The sequence below is a fragment of the Neofelis nebulosa genome, chromosome 16 (assembly GCF_028018385.1).
Source record: "Neofelis nebulosa isolate mNeoNeb1 chromosome 16, mNeoNeb1.pri, whole genome shotgun sequence".
NCBI lineage: Eukaryota > Metazoa > Chordata > Mammalia > Carnivora > Felidae > Neofelis > Neofelis nebulosa.
Genome location: NC_080797.1, coordinates 44,403,192 through 44,420,639, shown reverse-complemented (window position 1 = coordinate 44,420,639; position 17,448 = coordinate 44,403,192). Strand labels below are relative to the sequence as shown.

Sequence of the window (17,448 nt, the reverse complement as noted above, 5' to 3'; positions counted from 1 at the left end):
GACCAAGTGAGCTTATAAAACAATTGGTTGTTCCTACATTTTACAGGTGGGGAGACTGAGGCCCAGACAGGTTATGAACCTCATCAAGGTCATGTTGCTCATAAGAGGAAGATATGGGATTTGAATCCAGGAGACTTGGTTCTTGAGTCCACACTGTTAGCCACTGTGCTCCTTTTCCCATTATATAAAAAAAACAACATAAAAATGTTAGAAGTTTTAAAAAGTTGGGGAAAAAAAGGAACTGAAAGTTAACGAGGCCAAAATGTAACTAATGGTTGCCTCTTGGTACTGGATTATGAGCAAGTTTTCCTGCTTGCTCATTCTTTTCAGATCTTTGCAAAATAATGAAAATAAAGTTTAACACATTTTTTATGTCAGCAGACAATAAAATAAAAATATTGCTGGCCTAACTAACATTTTCCCTCTTATCTTAGCACTTCTCGATTTAGAAAAACTAGGCACACATTTAAATGACACGTTGACAGCTATCGGAGCACATGGCATCCCTCTCTAGAAAATCACAGAAACCTGGGCCCAGGCAAGAACATGTTCAGATTAAGTAACTTCCAACATATGCTGTAGGATCAGTTTAGATTCAGCTCCATTTCCCATACCTTTCTTCCCTTAACCCTAACCTTGTTTTTTTTTTTTAATTTTAAAATATTTTTTTTAATATTTATTTTTCACACACACACACACACACACACACACACACACACACACCACACACACACACACACAGAGTATGAGTCAGGGAGGGGCAGAGAGAGAAGGAGACACATAATTTGAAGCAGACTCCAGGCCCTGAGCTGTCAGCACAGAACCCGACTTGGGGCTCGAACTTACAAACTGCGAGATCATGACCTGAGTTCAAGTCAGACGCTCAACCAACTGAGCCACTCAGGCCACCCAACCCTACACCTTTTAAACTAGAGTTACATAACTGATATTTACAATATGAACAGGAGGTCTTAAGAGATATTGAAATGCCCCATGAATCACAGAAGATTCAACTGACATTCGAGACAGTGTTGGTGTAAGATGCATATCTGCCCTCACCAATCTACCGAAGATTCTCTCGTAAAGGTCACAAATGCTTACAGTCAAAGCTGGCCCATTTCCCACATATTGTCCTCTTGTTACCAGCATTTAGTACCACTTTCCAATCTCTCCTTGAAATTCTCTTTTCCTGTTTTGTTTCTGCTTTTTTTTAAACCTCCCAGCAATATTCTTAGTTTCTACTTCTATCATCCTTTCTGTTCCCCATCTGGCTCCCCTTCCTCCTCTAAGTTGTCCCTGACTTTTCTTTCTTCCTCTGTTACACCTTTTCTCTGCAATATTAGGGCTTGAATTATCAGAACCATAAGAATAATCCCTGCAGCAACATTTCCAACCCTGTGGTCCCTCCCTATCTCCCTCTAGATGTCAGTATTCCTAGTGCTAGTGTGTAATACAGAACTTGTCCTTCTTCTGGGTTACTTGTGAATTTTCATGGTTCTACCACCTGCCAATAATCCAGGCTCAAAAATTCAGTGCCATTTTGATTTCTCTTCCTTGTTTCTCTCTTTATCCTATGTGACCTACCTCTATGATCTTATTCACTTAGTTATTCAATTCCTACATATGGAGGATGGACTGCTGTAGTGATGGATTCTGGGGCTGTGGTGGTGAAGAAGGTGAGTAAGGACTCTGCCTTCCTGGAGTTTATATTCTAGTAGGGCAGACACAATTTCAGGGAGCAATTAGTGCTTTTAAAAAAACAAATAACAGTAGAGGAATCATGAGTGATCGGTAGTGGTAACAGGGGCTACTTACTATGTTAGATAGATTGGCTAGGAAAAGCCTCTTCAGAAGATGATATTAGAATACAGACAGGGGTGTGAAAGTGAGCCTTGTGAAGATCTGAAGTAAGACCAATCCAGGGAGGTGGAACCGCAAGTACAAAGGTACTGGGGTGGAAATGAATTTGGTATGTTTGAAGAACTATAAATAGACCAATGTGACTGGTCCAAGATATCATGTGGATGACAGGGTCTGGTTTATGCATTAAAGACCACTAGAGGATAGACTGTAGGGGAGAAGTAATAGGAAGTAATTGCTATTTGTTTTTAAATATCCACATTCTCAGGCAATACCCATAATCATTGAGCCCCTTTATATAAATGAAAGTTTCAATTCAACAAATATGTGATCTCCTAACTCATAAATAAGGACATTATGACTTTAAATACTTTAGTTCCTTAGTTTAGATGAAAACAATATCACGTTTCTGAAATGGACAGTAAGCAATGGAGCATCTATTTTTGATCATTTTCTACTTATATGTTATGTAAATTAAACCAAATCTTTTGGGCATTTTGTCACCAGTAATGTCCAACAGCAAATTAAATTAACAAAGTATTTATAAAAACTTCACAGATTGCTAGAAATGAGGTACAACGGACCAGGCATTCAGTGTACCAAACAGGAATGAATAATGCTAAAATTATGTTTCCACTAGGGGTCTACAAAGAAGGAAGCTGAAAATAAAATGAATAAAAGATAAAGGCATTTCAATTATTGTCAGGTTATAAAAGGTTTGTACTTTTATGTGATGTGAAGATAGAGAATGGAGGCATAGCAAATGAGTCCATTATGTCAGTATCATTTGGAGTCAGACAATTAAGCTTCTGGCATCTACCAACACTGAATATGTCTCATATAAAACTGAGCACAACTTGGTAGACTGAAGAGAAAAAAAAGACAATTATGAAATAATCAGTATTCATATTAGGTTTTTAAGGTTCCTTTTATTTACAAAAAGCAATTCATTCATTTCTGTATTCTCTGGGTTTATTCATTTGCTTCCCTGTACATAAATAAATGTCATGCTTGCCTTTTCATTCCCAAAAGTCTAAGAGGGGAAGAACACCACAGTAGGGAAGGATGACTTTCTTTCTTATTAGGTTTATGGGTTAGGTAACTTAACAAGGAATTCATTCATCAAATGGTCTTGGAGAATCAATCATGTGTCAAGCACTGTAATAGGTAGTGAGAATGCTAAGCTGAAAGAGACATCACATGGTGAGGAGGGAAAGCAGCTCTCTTAGGAAGATTCATGACAGCATTTCTAACATAATGGCAGCCGTTTCTAGAGGCTGATGCCTTAATTAAGCTTGTAAAAAAGTATCCTTTCCATCCCTCTCCCCCCCCCCCGCCCCCCGCCAATATTTCCTTTGGATAGAAAAGAGTCAAAGAGGTGAAGGAGGTAGAAAAGAGTCATCTCATGGGGAGTATGAAGGTTGACTCAAAGCTCTAAATGTAATTTGTATCTTTTATTCTAATAGATAGGAATGTTCTATTCCAGGGAAAATTCTAGCCATGCCATTCTGAAGGTTGTTTTCTCAACTGGGAAGACAGAAGCAAATGGCAGTAGTTGATATTTTCTATTACTGTGTAACTGGTTGATGATATTTTCTATCACCGTGTAGGAAACTACCACACATTTGACTAGCTTAGACTAATACACATGTATTTATTATCTTACAGCTTCTGTGAGTCAGGAGTCTGGGCGAGGCATAGCCAAGTACTCTGCTTAGGGTCTCACAAGGCTGCAGTCTCATCTGAGGCTTGACTGGGGAAGGTTGTTACTGTCAACAGAATTCAATTCCTTGCGGTTTTAGAACTAAAGGCTTCATTTTCCCTGGCTACCCACCTGAAGCTGCCTTTGGCTTCTTGCCATGTGGGTCTCCCAACGTAAGAGCTCACTTCTTTGAAGCCAAGAAGGAGTAGGAGGCTCCAGCAAATGGGCACTAAAATCTTATGCAATATTATCATGTACATCCTGTTTTTGCTGTGTTCTGTTGGTTAGAAGTAAATCACAGGTCCTGCACATACTCCAGAGGACAGGATCACAGAAAGTATGAACACTGGGAAGGAGAGATCATGGGAACCCTTACTCAAAGAGAGTCTACTACATTACCTAGACTTTTCCCCCTCTATGTTAATTTAACATACCAAATCTACTTTCTGTTTATCTTCAAATATAGCTTTTCTCATCTTTAAAAGTTTTTTTCAAAAGCGTAGGTTGATCCTGGCTTTAACATTCCTGCCACTATTCTTAAGCGTTCTTGTTAGTTCTAGGTTGTCTCTTTCTCCAACGTTTGTATATTTGTTTGAACATCTAAGCTCATCAAAGAACTCTGAAATTCCCCTTGATTATATGTACACCTCTGCCCTTTCCTTCTTGTTGACACTGTAAGGGAAGTTCTGCAGTAGACTTCATCTTTTAGGAATTATTACTACATAAGCCACATTCCCATCCATACTCTCTAAACATGAGAACAAACCCATTTAACCCAAGTTTAAAATAAAACAAAACTGGACTCTGGAATCTGTGGTATATGTCTAGATAAATACACAATTCCTGGAACCTGTGGTATATGCCCAAATATATATATAATTAAACAACTGCATCCTCTTTAGATTCTTTTGGTAGAACTACAATCCCAGCAGGTTTTACAATAGTTGAAGTGCTTCCCTATTATAACAGTTTGATACACACCAGCCTATGATCCACTTTAATGAAAACATCACTCATATTCTTTTTCTGCCTGGGCTATTCAAGGTCCACTTTTACAGATTTACTTTGGTTTCTTTCTTTTTTTCAGCTCTTTTTGAAGCATCACCCTCCCTGACATTCATGGATTTCTTATAGGAAACTGCCTATAGTCTCACTCCCCTTCTATCAGATCTGGAAAAAAGGTGTGGTCATTCATGGAAATATTTTGGTCTCAAAGCCCCCATCGATGGTGTGTGGCACCCACCTAGGGTTAGTATGTATGAGAGGGAAGAGTTAATTCCATTCTTCCACAAGTCTCTCCCACCTCATGACTGCTTGCTTGCTTGCTTTCTACTACAGGGGCATCCTCAACATGAGCAGAGTCTGATCTTAGTGTCTGATATGTAGGTACTCAACAAATATTTATGGAAAGAACTGGCTGACGTCTATTTGTGTGGATTTGCTATATATTACATTCATTCATATGATGGGTATTTATTTCTATTTTTAAAAATCCTAGGAATGAAACTAGGACTAGTAACTAGATGTTACTAAATTGTAAAGATCAAGATATGCAAGATCCTTGTTCTCAAGGGGCTCATACTTTAATTGAGGAGACAGACAATAAACAAGTAAACCATGAAAAAAAAAATAGTGTGAAGTCCTATGAAGAGAATAAAATACGGGAGTGAAAGAGAGAGCTGGAGGTAGAGAGGAGGCCAACATTAAACAGATTATTGGGGTGCCTGGCTGGCTTAGTCAGAAGAGCTTGTAACTCGACCTTGCGGTTGTGAGTTCAAGCCCCATGTTAGGGGTAGGGATTACTTAAATAAATAAAATTTAAAAGAATAGATTGTTATGAAAGCAAACAGGTTGAGGATTGAGTGATACCACGAACTGGCCTTCTCTATCCATACTGTCCTGTTTTTCTCAAGCATACCAGGAGCATCTATCAGCATTACTATTTGGCGCATTCTTCCACCAGGTATCTATAAGGTTTACTCCTTTCTCATATGAGTGAAATGCCTGTGGAAGTCTAGTGTAAGGGTTCACAGTGAGCTGGTGGCTAGCTGTACCCATTCCCGGGAAGTTTTACTACTGCTATCTTCTATACAAACTCAGCAAGTTTTCCCTCTCCTTATACAAGACTATGACATTTGGAGAGCCCTTGAGGTTGCTAGTTAGACATAAACTTTATTGTTTCAAACTTCATTGCCATGAAATAAATTTGAGCTGAAGCTGGGTTTCTTTATTGCTCTTTTAAAGAATGAAATGTTACTTGGCAACTGTTTTTAGGCATTTTAGCACTTGGTTTCTTACACGTTCTCAGTGGAGTAATTTAATAACGATAGATTACATAAATCGACATTAGTAGAGATCTTTCACCACCTTCTAAGGTTTCTTGCTTTCAAAAGAAAAAAGAAAAAAGAAAAGAAAAAGGGGGGGTGGGGAGAGAATAGTTTATATCAGATTAGGTTGCAAGAACAAAATACTCTTTTTACATAATGACAATGAATGATGAAGATTATAACGATGAAGATAATGATGATATATATTGAGTCCTACCAGGTGGGAGCCACTTTAAACATTATCTTTAATCAGCTAGCAGCTTCAGATACATTATTTTAATCCTCTAAACAATCTTATGAGTTGGTGATATCTCCAATTTCACAGATGAAGAAAATGAGACTCAGGGAGACTACAGAACCCCTGAAGCATAAATCTATTAGGTGGCAGGCCTAGATTTTGAACCTTACAAGGTTCAAAGTATAGTCTTTTTACTATACTATTCTGCTTCTGTACAAGTAAAAATGAATCTATCTTTTCGACAAAGATATGATTTAGGGTACAAACAACTATTTTTTTATATAAAAACTAAAGGCAATTTCACAAATGATACTTCATCTTATCCTGTGATGTAATGAGCCTTAATGCTCCTACTTTCCATTTCATAAATGGAACAAAACTGAGGTTGAGGAATTTACCTAAGGTTTAAAAAATCTTGTTCAAGAAGCAGGTTTTTCTCACTTCCAATGCTCCTTCTCTGTCCCACTTGGACTTTTACTTTCATTAGCATTTGGTGGTTATTTTAAAGGAACAAGAGGGGCACCTGGGTGGTTCCATCAGTTAAGCATTCGACTTTGGCTCAGGTCATGATCTCACAGTTTGTGAGTTCGAGCCCCACGTAGGGCTCTGTGCTGACAGCTCAGAGCCTGAAGCCTGTTTCGGAGTCTGTATCTCCCTCTCTCTGCCCCTCCACCACTCATACTCTGTCTCTCTCTGTGTCTCTCTCTCTCAAAAATAAATAAACATTAAAAAAAAAAATTAAAAACCCCAAAGGAACAAAAAACACAAGCAGCATCGTATAGTCCCAAGACCTAATCATTTTTAGTCTAACTGGTAACGTTGGTTACATAAGTTCATAAAGTCGCACATGTTTGAAAAATATTATTAAAGATTCAGTTTTTGACTCTATATCTTCCATTTCAAGATTTTTATCAGGGCACATTTATTATTCCTTTTGTATGCATTGTTTTGTAAATGCTTCCAAAAAGAAATTTTTTACTGTGAGGTTTCCATGATGCTTAAAACTTACTTTTAAAAGGGATGCTTTAAATTTTAGAATCAACAAATGCTCACTCTAAAAAAAGAAAAAAAATCAAATATAAAGGTTTCTAAAAAAACAAATACAAAAACAAAAACATATTCTCCCAATCCGACCTGAGAAAGCCACTGCTACCAATGAGTTAGGTATCCCTCTCTACCTGACTGGAAGTTATTAAAGCTCCTTAAGCCTTACTGCTTTATTCTGAATATTTGTAAATCATGCAAATTTAAGATGAGGTAAATTTTGGCCAATTCTAACTGAAATAAAAAACGAACTCTAGGGGCGCCTGGGTGGCTCAGTCAGTTAAGCATCCGACTTCGGCTCAGGTCATGATCTCACGGTTCGTGGGTTCGAGCCCCGCGTGGGGCTCTGTGCTGACAGCTCAGAGCCTGGAGCCTGTTTCGGATTCTGTGTCTCCCTCTCTCTCTGACCCTCCCCACTCGTGCTCTGTCTCCCTCTGTCTCAAAAAAAAAAAAAAAATAAAAAAAAAAGAACTCTAAAACACAATCTTATATTTATATAGTGCTTTACATTTACATAGCACTTTTATACTAGTTCCCTCAATCCTTGAGACTTAGGAAGACTGTATCCCAACTTTACAGACAGGAGGCCAAGACTCCAAGAGGTCATCATAGCTTATCAAATCTAAGATACCACTGAGAATACCACATCTTGCCATTTTATATGCTCAAAAAAAAGGGAAAAAATCCAATTCAATTGTGACATAATGACTTAACTGTACACCTGTGAGATTCGTAGGACTTAATATTAGAAGATCTGAGTTAGGGGTCTGGCATTGCCCTTTCCAAGCATGTGACTGAAGTAAATTATTCAAGTTATCTAAGCCTTGATCTTTGTTTTTTTTTTTTTTTTTTTTTGAGAGAGGGAATGAGCACACGAGTGGGGGAGAGAGACAGAGGGAGAGAGGGAGAGGAAGAGGGAGAGGGAGAGGGAGAGGAAGGGGGGGGGGAGAGAGAGAGAGAGAGAGAGAGAGAGAGAGAGAGAGAGAGAGAGAATATTAAGCAGGCTCCGTGCCCAGTGCAGAGCCTGATTCCATAACCCTGGGATCATGACCTGAGCCAAAATCAAGAGTGGGATGCTCAACCGACTGAGCCACCCAGGTGCCCCGAAATATATGACTGTTTTATTAACATACCATATATATATTTTTAAGTAGGCTTCCCACCCAGTGTGGAGCCCAACACGGGGCTTGAGCTCACGACCCTGAGATCAAGACTGGAGCTAAGATCAGAAGTCACATGCTTAACCAACTGAGCCACCCAGGTTCTGCTTCGTATCTTTTAAGTTAAAAACAATAATGTCTATCTCACAGGCTTGGTGCGAGGACATATGGATGTAAAATGGTACTTTCAAAGTGTAAAACTGATAAAAATTTTAAAATCTCCTATATCTATGGCATTATTATCTTTAAATATATGTATCTGTAGTGGTAATATTAATACTCTGTTTTGAAGGCAGGAACTTCTGGATCTTCACCCAAGTGTTGTATCATATTAAATAATTATTAAAGTCATTACTGCACATGACTGCTACTGCCACTGTCTCCCCTGAGATGAGCTGTTAATACTCTGTCCTCAGATGAACTCCAGAGAACACCTATTTCATTAACCCAAAAGCATGTATTCCATTTGGATGAGGACATTTTCAGGCCTCGAGGGAAAATATTCCTTTCTGGCACCATTCACATTTTGCTTGTCCAGTTATAACTGGATAATCCTACAGGAGCAAAACATGAACCCCACTGTAGACGCTCTATTATTGCAGTCAGTTCTAATTGTGAAAGGAATTGGAATTCCATTTTTTGAAAGAGAGATAATGTACTATACTATTTTTTTAAATTTTTTAATGTTTATTTATTTTTGAGAGAGAGACAGCGAGAGGCAGAGTGCAAGCAGGGAAGGGGCAGAGAGAGAGGGAGACACAGAATCTGAAGCAAGCTCCAGGCTCTGAGCTGTCAGCACAGAGCTAGACGCAGGGCTCAAACCCACAAACTGTGAGATCATGACCTGAGCCAAAGTTGGACGTTTAACTGACTGAGCCACTCAGGTGCCCCAATAATGTACTATACTTAAACATCAATGCCTTCTTTAATTTTTGAAGCAGTCTTTGTATTTTTTTTTTTTTGCCTTTGTGTTGGAAATCATTCTGTGTTACAGTGTGTTCACCCATGTTAGTACTAAGATATATAGGCTTTTACCTGAATAAATCCTAGATGTTGCACATCCTGCAAGCCCCTTGACAACTATATTCCTGCCTGGTGGGAAGAATTAAGTCTCATTCATTTGGTCATGCCCTTCATAGCTCACGGATGCTGGCAGTATATGTGATTAAAATATATATATGAAACACTTCCTTGGAAATGATCTTCTATGAAAATGCCTATCATGTGGTAGCTCTGGGATTGATTCATACTAGACAGTTTTTGGGTATGGTAAATACTGGAAATATGGTGGCTTTCTGATTTTTATGACTGACAAACTATTATGTTTGCTTCCTATGTACCGATAGAAAACAGTAGATAGTTACTATAGATTTGGCATTATTAAATAACTTCAGCACTTCAATTCTCAGGAATGTGTTTAATGAAAAAGGCAAACACCCAAGAGTTAATTAACGTGCAGAAGGAACAACAGGAAAATATGAGACAGTTGAAGATTGAAGATGACAACAGATAATTGCTTTGTGCTTCTGGACTTCTGGTTACTCACTGACCTCGTATGTGTGTGAATATTAAGTTTAAACATGAATACTGAATTTCAGGTGTTTCAAAATGTTATATACACTGATGAAATACTAAATCTCTTTTTAAAAATGAATATTTGTTCCTTGCTATTCAAACCTAGCCCAAGCTACTATCTTGTCCCAAGTCAATCACTGCAAAACCATGTAGTCTTTCTGCTTTTTTTTACTCTGCTACTCTTACAGCCCAGTTTTAAACAAAAGCAAGAATGAGCTTTTAAAAATGTAGATCAGATCAGGTTTCTTCTCCTGCTTAAAACCACCGACGGCTCCTATGACACTCAAAATAACATCCAAACTCCTTAGAATGGTGTTCAGAGCCCTGTATGGTCCAGCTTCTTTCTGCATCTCTACCCTTAGCTCATGTTAACTCCTCTGTTTGCTCATATGTATCAGGAACTCAGAATTTCTCCTAAGTCCCTCCAATATGTCAAGATTGCTCCTATCTGACTATAGATACTGGAGAGGATGTGGAGAAACGGGAACCCTCTTGCACTGTTGGTGGGAATGCAAACTGGTGCAGCTGCTCTGGAAAACAGTGTGGAGGTTCCTCAAAAAATTAAAAATAGATCTACCCTATGACCCAGCAGTAGCACTGCTAGGAATTTACCCAAGGGATACAGGAGTACTGATGCATAGGGGCACTTGTACCCCAATGTTTATAGCAGCATTCTCAACAATAGCTAAATTATGGAAAGAGCCTAAATGTCCATCAACTGATGAATGGATAAAGAAATTGTGGTTTATATACACAATGGAATACTACGTGGCAATGAGAAAGAATGAAATATGGCCTTTTGTAGCAACATGGATGGAACTGGAGAGTGTGATGCTAAGTGAAATAAGTCATACAGAGAAGGACAGATTCCATATGTTTTCACTCCTATGTGGATCACGAGAAACTTAACAGAAGACCATGGGGGAGGGGAAGGAAAAAAAATGGTTAGAGAGGCAGGGAGCCAAAACATAAGAGACTCCTAAAAACTGAGAACAAACTGAGGGTTTATGGGGGGTGGGAGGGAGGGGTGGGTGGGTGATGGGTATTGAGGGCACCTGTTGGGATGAGCACTGGGTGTTGTATAGAAATCAATTTGACAATAAATTTCATAAAAAAAAAAAAAAGATTGTGCCTATCTCAAGGTCTTCATACTTGGTCAGAAAAACTCATCCCATAGATTTTCTCCTGGCTGAATCCTGGCTCAAAAGTCATCTCTTCAAAGAGGTGTAGCATTCTCACTTATACATCACCTGGTTTTATTGTATGTACAACAGTCATCACTGTCTGGGATTGTTCACTTTGCTAATTTGATTGTCCATTTTTACCCTTACAATTTACTGAAGCAGCTTGACAGTAGGGACTTTGTATGCTATTATCCCACTGCTTAGGTCATGGTCTGACTCATTGCAGATACTCAATAAATAGATCGTGAATAATGAAGTAATAAATCTAAATGGTTACTTCAAAAAAAATATTTTAAAGAGACAAAGTGCAAGCAGGAGAGAGGGGCAGAGGAAGAGAGAGACCGAATCTCAAGCAGACTCCATGCTCAGTACAGAGCCCAACGTGGGGCTCGATCCCATGACTTGGATCATGACCCAAGCTGAAACCAAGAGCCAGATGCTCATCTGACTGAGCCACTCAGGTGTCCCAATGGTTACCTTTTCTTTATTTCTTAAATTTGTATTTATTTATTTTTCAGAGACGGTGAGGAGCAGAGAGAGGTAGGTACAGAGAATCTGAAGTGGGCTCCACATGGACAGCAGAGAGCTCTATGCAGGGCTCGAACCCATGAACTGTGAGATCATGACCTGAACGTCAGGCAGATGCTTAACCAACTGAGCCACCCAGGTGCCCCAATGGTTACCTTTTCTTAAGTTACGTATTTTTCTCTCACTTTTTTTTTTTTCTGGAAATAAAACTGTACTAGGAAAGAAATTACTTATTTCCTTGAAGCTAACAATAATTCACTCATTTAAAGCAAAATTAAATAACCCAAGCAGAGTTTCTTTCCCAGAGATCACCCAAGATTTGATATATTTTCTTAACAGAACATCACAGCAGTGACCTACTTTCAATTTGCAACAATACAAGAGAATATATGAGTTCACCATTTTCCTTGAATGGTAAGACAACACCAATATTTACAATGGGTATTATCTAGCGCTAAATGATCAAGTCACTAGAGAACAGATCTACTTTACTACAAAAACAGGTAAAATTGCCTCCAAATGGCATCCGAGACATGTAAACTATCCCCTTATGCCTGGAACACCTTCTTCAACTCTAGGAGAAGAAATATATGTGTGTGTGTGTATATATATATATATACACACACACACATATATATATATATATATATATATATATATAGCCATGATAACTTTATGGAGAAGCAAATACCATCATGCCCATTCTACATAGTATAGCTGACTTTCACCAAAAATATATGACTTCTCTTTTGATAAACTCATGTTATCTTATAAAAATGTGTGCTGGGAGAAACAAAAAAAAGCAGTGATAACAGTTTGAGAATCAGACTAAGTACAATGAGAAGATGCTATATCAAGTCTGAGTTCTGGATCTAAAAGAAAAAAAATCATAAAGTCCTACAAATGTTGCAGTACGACATTTCCCCTTTTTCTCATAAAACCTTTTCCCATCTGCCTAAATAACTTCTAATTAGCTTCAGAATATAAAGACAAAAAGCATTTATTACTGACATTCTAATTTTAAAAGTTAAAATACTGCTAGTTTCAGACAGTAAGGAACACCTGAATTGATGCAGGAAGCTCCCACAGACAAATATATGTAATCAGACAGTCATTGCTTGGTGGGGGTAAAGTTCACCTTCATTTTCAGTTGGTTGAGTAAAAAATTATAATTATTCAACCACTCTATAACAGTTGAATATCCATAATTCTGCTATTATAAGAAATGCTGTGATCCAAATACTTATATATGCATTTTTAAGCACATCTCTCATTATTTTCTTTGCAAAATACCAACAGGTAGGATTGTAGGGTTAAAATAAATGACCAACAAAATATTATTTTTGACTTTCAAAAACAGTTTTCAAATAGATATCTTAAAAGCTCTTGATATATACTGCAAAACTGATTCCCAGAAATGTTGTGCCAAATTATATTCCCACCTGTAGTGGATGAGAATATTTACTTTCAACATTAATTACTGGCAGGCCCAGATGGCTCCTAAATTGGATGGATTTTTTTTTTTTTTAATGCCTAATATATGAGTAACTTAAGAAAAGAAAGTGTATTCTCCACAGGAAGATTCCTGCTCCTTGCTTCCTTTGCTCAGGCATCATTTGGGTCCTCGTGGGTGTAGAAACCTTGGCTCCAGGTGCTCATCCCAACCCCACGAATCTCTGAAGCTTAAGAGCTCACTTATCATTACAGTTTTACCCTCTGTTCTTGGTGCAGGGAGACGTGAATTTTTTGGTTTTCATCTTTTAAATACACAAACATAATTTTAAATGTCATTTCTAAGTGTAGGAGCAGAATGGGGAGGTTTTGGCATGAGATCACTCTACCATCTTGGTAGAAGGTAGTCTATTCTAAATCTTGACAGCTCTATTTTCTTGCTTTAACACCATGGACTTTATCATGATCATATATTGGTATGCTTATGTACATATTTGTTTAAAAGATCTTGAATGAAATGTGTGTGTGTGTATGTCTACACACACACACACACACACACACACACGTTATGTATTTCTCTTTATAGAAACTTGATGTAGAGAACTCTACTCAGAATTGGTTTTTGACCTTTGAAACAATGTGTGGACCCTCTGGTTGCACTGACATTTAACCACGTTATTGTTGGGGAGTTACCCTCTCAAAGCTCTGGCTGGGGCTGGCCAGTGTATACTTGTGTTGTGAGTATAAGGATGATGCAGTAGTCTGAGGGGAGTGAGAGGTGAGCCAAGACCAGAGGTGGCTGTGAAGGGTGGGATGGCATTTGGTGCAGAAGCATTTGGTGCAAAGGCTCCCTTTGCATTTAAAGTGTCCTGTGTGCCCCAGTGCATGTCGATGCGTGTGCGCATGTCACTGGGTGTCTTTGCTGCCTAAGAGACCAAGCCCCAGTCAGCTTTCTGCTTGACACAGAATCTGTGTGAATTCTGAGGATTCCAAAAATGCCATTGACTCACCAAGATAAAAGAGGAAAAAGAGTCCATCTGCCCCCCTAGTGAGTCTTTGGCTTTATTCATTACCCCTTCAAATTAGAATGCATTAAGGACTGTCCTCCTGCCAGAAGCACCTCCAATTACCCCATAATTGCCACTGTTGTTAGGCAGGGGGAGTAACAAGTTGGGCATTTGTGCTTTCCTTGTATGTGGCCTCACCTGCCCTATCGAAGTTTTTGGGATTTGCCTGTAACTACAAGTGCTTTTGAAGATTTTTACTCTATTTTTATATTCCATCTATCATTTCCATGGGAATCGTGAAGGAAGGTGGATGCCTGTGTTTGTGCTGCCCATCTACGAGGAAGTCAGTAAGTTCTTATTAAAGATCTCCTATGGAATAGCTGGCCAGTTATTATTTTATTATGCGTTTTAAAAGTAGAACTGCTTCTTCCTGCCTTTGTAACAGAATTATTTTGTGAAACTAGATGTCAATCAAAGATTTAAGTTCAAAACAAGTAGTTATTTTAAATAAAGATTACACTAAAACATTATGATATTGACCATGTAAATACTGATGGAGATGGATCGATAGAGGCACCTTGTAGGGGTTCCAATACTGATTGAAAATGCCTATTTTGTCTACATGCTATTTCAGTGGAGGCAGTACAGTGGAACAGACCAAAATTTTGTTATAGTTAGCAAAAAAACAACTGAAAGATAAGATGCTGATTGAGACATTTAGCCATGGTTTCCTGTGATGATTACATTATAACTCAAAATTGAAAATAACATTATATGTTATACATTAAGGAAAGCTCTCATCTGTCATATTTTTCAAATGGATCCAAACTGAAAGACTTAGACGATAGTTACTTAATACTTAGCATGGAGAAAAAGTAGTTTTAAATTAGCTGCTTTAGATGATAATAATGTGGTATCAGCATTAGCAGCACCAGCAGTAGCAATGTCCATTAATGAACACCTTATACTACCAGGTGCTCTGTTAGCTACTTTACATGTATCTCATTTAATCCTCCAACCCTGCCAGTTTAGATATTATGAACTCCACCTTTTATATGGGGAAAGAGGACCAGAGGTTAATTAATTTGCCCAATGAAGTTGGATGGCTAATTGGGGTATTCCCTGGGGCACCTCCAAGGATCATCAGAAATTCTGCAGAACACTGTTTACATGGGTTCAAACTGTTCCTCGAGGATGCCTCTATGATTCACATAATTCTCCATTGCTACAGCTATCCCGATGAGAGCTGGATGGCCAGGTTTGCAAGGCTGTAAAAAGCACTCGTGCCCTCTGTGATCCTACATCTAGGTTCTTAAGTTGGGGTTTATAAACACTCTGAAGATGGATGCAAATGTATATAATTGCACATGTCTGGTAACAGGGCTTTCTCCAGATTTCAGTAGAGGCCACCATCTAAAAAAGGTTCAGAATTATCTTCTAGATATTCCATCAGAGACTGGGTTTAAGCTATAACACCCAAGAAATCTGATTCTCATTTCTGAGGAAATCCCATTGTATAACATCCTAGATTATACTTATGTTAAGAAGAAAGTAAACGCAATTACCCAAGAGAAAATTCTGAATTGTAACTTGAAATAACCAGTCACGCCAAAGGAAATGAGGTAGAGGCTGCAGCTGAATTATCTACCTCATGGTAGTAATTTTCTGCTTTCCATTACATATAGAAAAGCGACTGCGTAAAGAGAAAGAAAATGAGCTGAGTTTATCTGAATTATCAAACTGAAAAAGATAGGTCATAAAAATTATGAAAGTACTGGGAATACATGCCAATGTTAGCAATTATATCTCTAAATAAATAAAAAAGACAACGCAGAAACTATTTGCTAGTTTAAACAGCAAATGAGGTACATTCTTACGACATAAAAAGTGCCGATGGACTTTTTCACTTCTCTTCCAAAGGAGTTCTGCTGAATTTCAAATATTTTCTTTGAATAATCATGTTTGACAAATGTAAAGGTTAATGTTAGCAAGGTAATTAAAATTAATGATGGCAGTGTCCACTGGGCTATGTGTGTGTATGCAGGTGTTTCCCTCCACTGGTCCCGCCCTAACTTAAAAATATCTGATATTTTAAGTTCTGAGTGTACACATAATACATTAGAAGTGATTATTTTCATCTATCCTGAAACCCACAGAATTTCTTCACATAGAGAGTTCTTATAGGGTTTTTGAAATATAATTTGATTTTTTTTAATGTAATAGGTTATACAAAATTAAGAAAAAAAACCTCACTTCACAAATTGTGCATGGTTTCCAATTCTTTCTATAACATAGTTTTGAAGTTAAAAGTTACCCCAAAGGGTCTTTGAATATCCTCTACAAAGCCAAACCATTTACTACACAGGACTTTACTCAAAACTTATTATTTGGATACTTTGTGAACAAAGAGTTTTTTCTGTGCCTCTCTACATTTATATTTATATATATTTGATATCTCGTCCCCAGCATAGGAAAGATTAAGAGTGGCAAACAGAGACAGTGGAATGCTAGAGGCCAGCATAAAGACAACCAGCAGACAGACTGACATCAAGAGAAGAGACAGAAGAACAAACAAATTAAAAGGGAGTCCAAATCCATGAAGAGGCAAAAGTGCTGGGAGACAGGAGGAGGGAAGGATGGAAATGACTGATCACTTAAGCTCTCCCCAAGGATCTCCCTGTCTGCTGGGACACTGGCATTACTAAGCCTGTTCCCCTGCATCTCTTTCTAGCCCAGTGCTGACTCTGGGGGTGTCCAGGGACAGATCATGCAGTTCTTTAAGAGAGGTATTCTCCTGGCCCTGGCTCAGGAGGAAATGCCTGAGCCAGCAGCTCTGATGAGTGGGGAACTGGTTCAGCTATTCCATAGCCCTTTAATTAATTACCCTGCTGAGTGCCCCAGGGTCTGTTCCCAGTCTTCCCTGCCTGTGATCCTGGACATTTTTTCACGGTTCTAGTTAACTTACTGTTTCAGCATTTTTGTCTTTGATCTTTATTGTGTTTTGGGGTCTTTTGCTCAGCTGGGCTGTACCTTCCATTTTATTCTATCTGTTGGGTATTATTCAAAATCCCTAAATGTTGGTTCTAACCTTCCAGGTTTCCAGTGCTGTTGTGGATTTATTTTTCTATCTGTTCTTCCATTTCAAAGAGACTTTAGATGGAAGTAGAGGCAAAAACATGCCTTAATCAGCTATCTTCTGTTGGAGGCCATTTCAGGCACTTTAAATAAAGTAAATATTCTCCCCCTACAAGGAGTGTATCGAGATTTTTATCAATTAGCTCTCAGTTTTACTATAGGCAAACCAACGCATTTAACAAAATTAAACTGTCAAGCTTGAAATCTCCTTTTGTTTTGTTAAATGAATTACTGGG

At 38.3% G+C, this 17,448-nt stretch overlaps 1 protein-coding gene across 4 annotated transcripts in view; it reads right to left on the bottom strand.

Moving 5' to 3' along the window:
• Positions 1-17,448, bottom strand: part of STXBP4 (syntaxin binding protein 4) — a 170,039-nt gene that overhangs the window by 50,684 nt on the left and 101,907 nt on the right. The gene's annotated exons all lie outside the window — the stretch shown is intronic.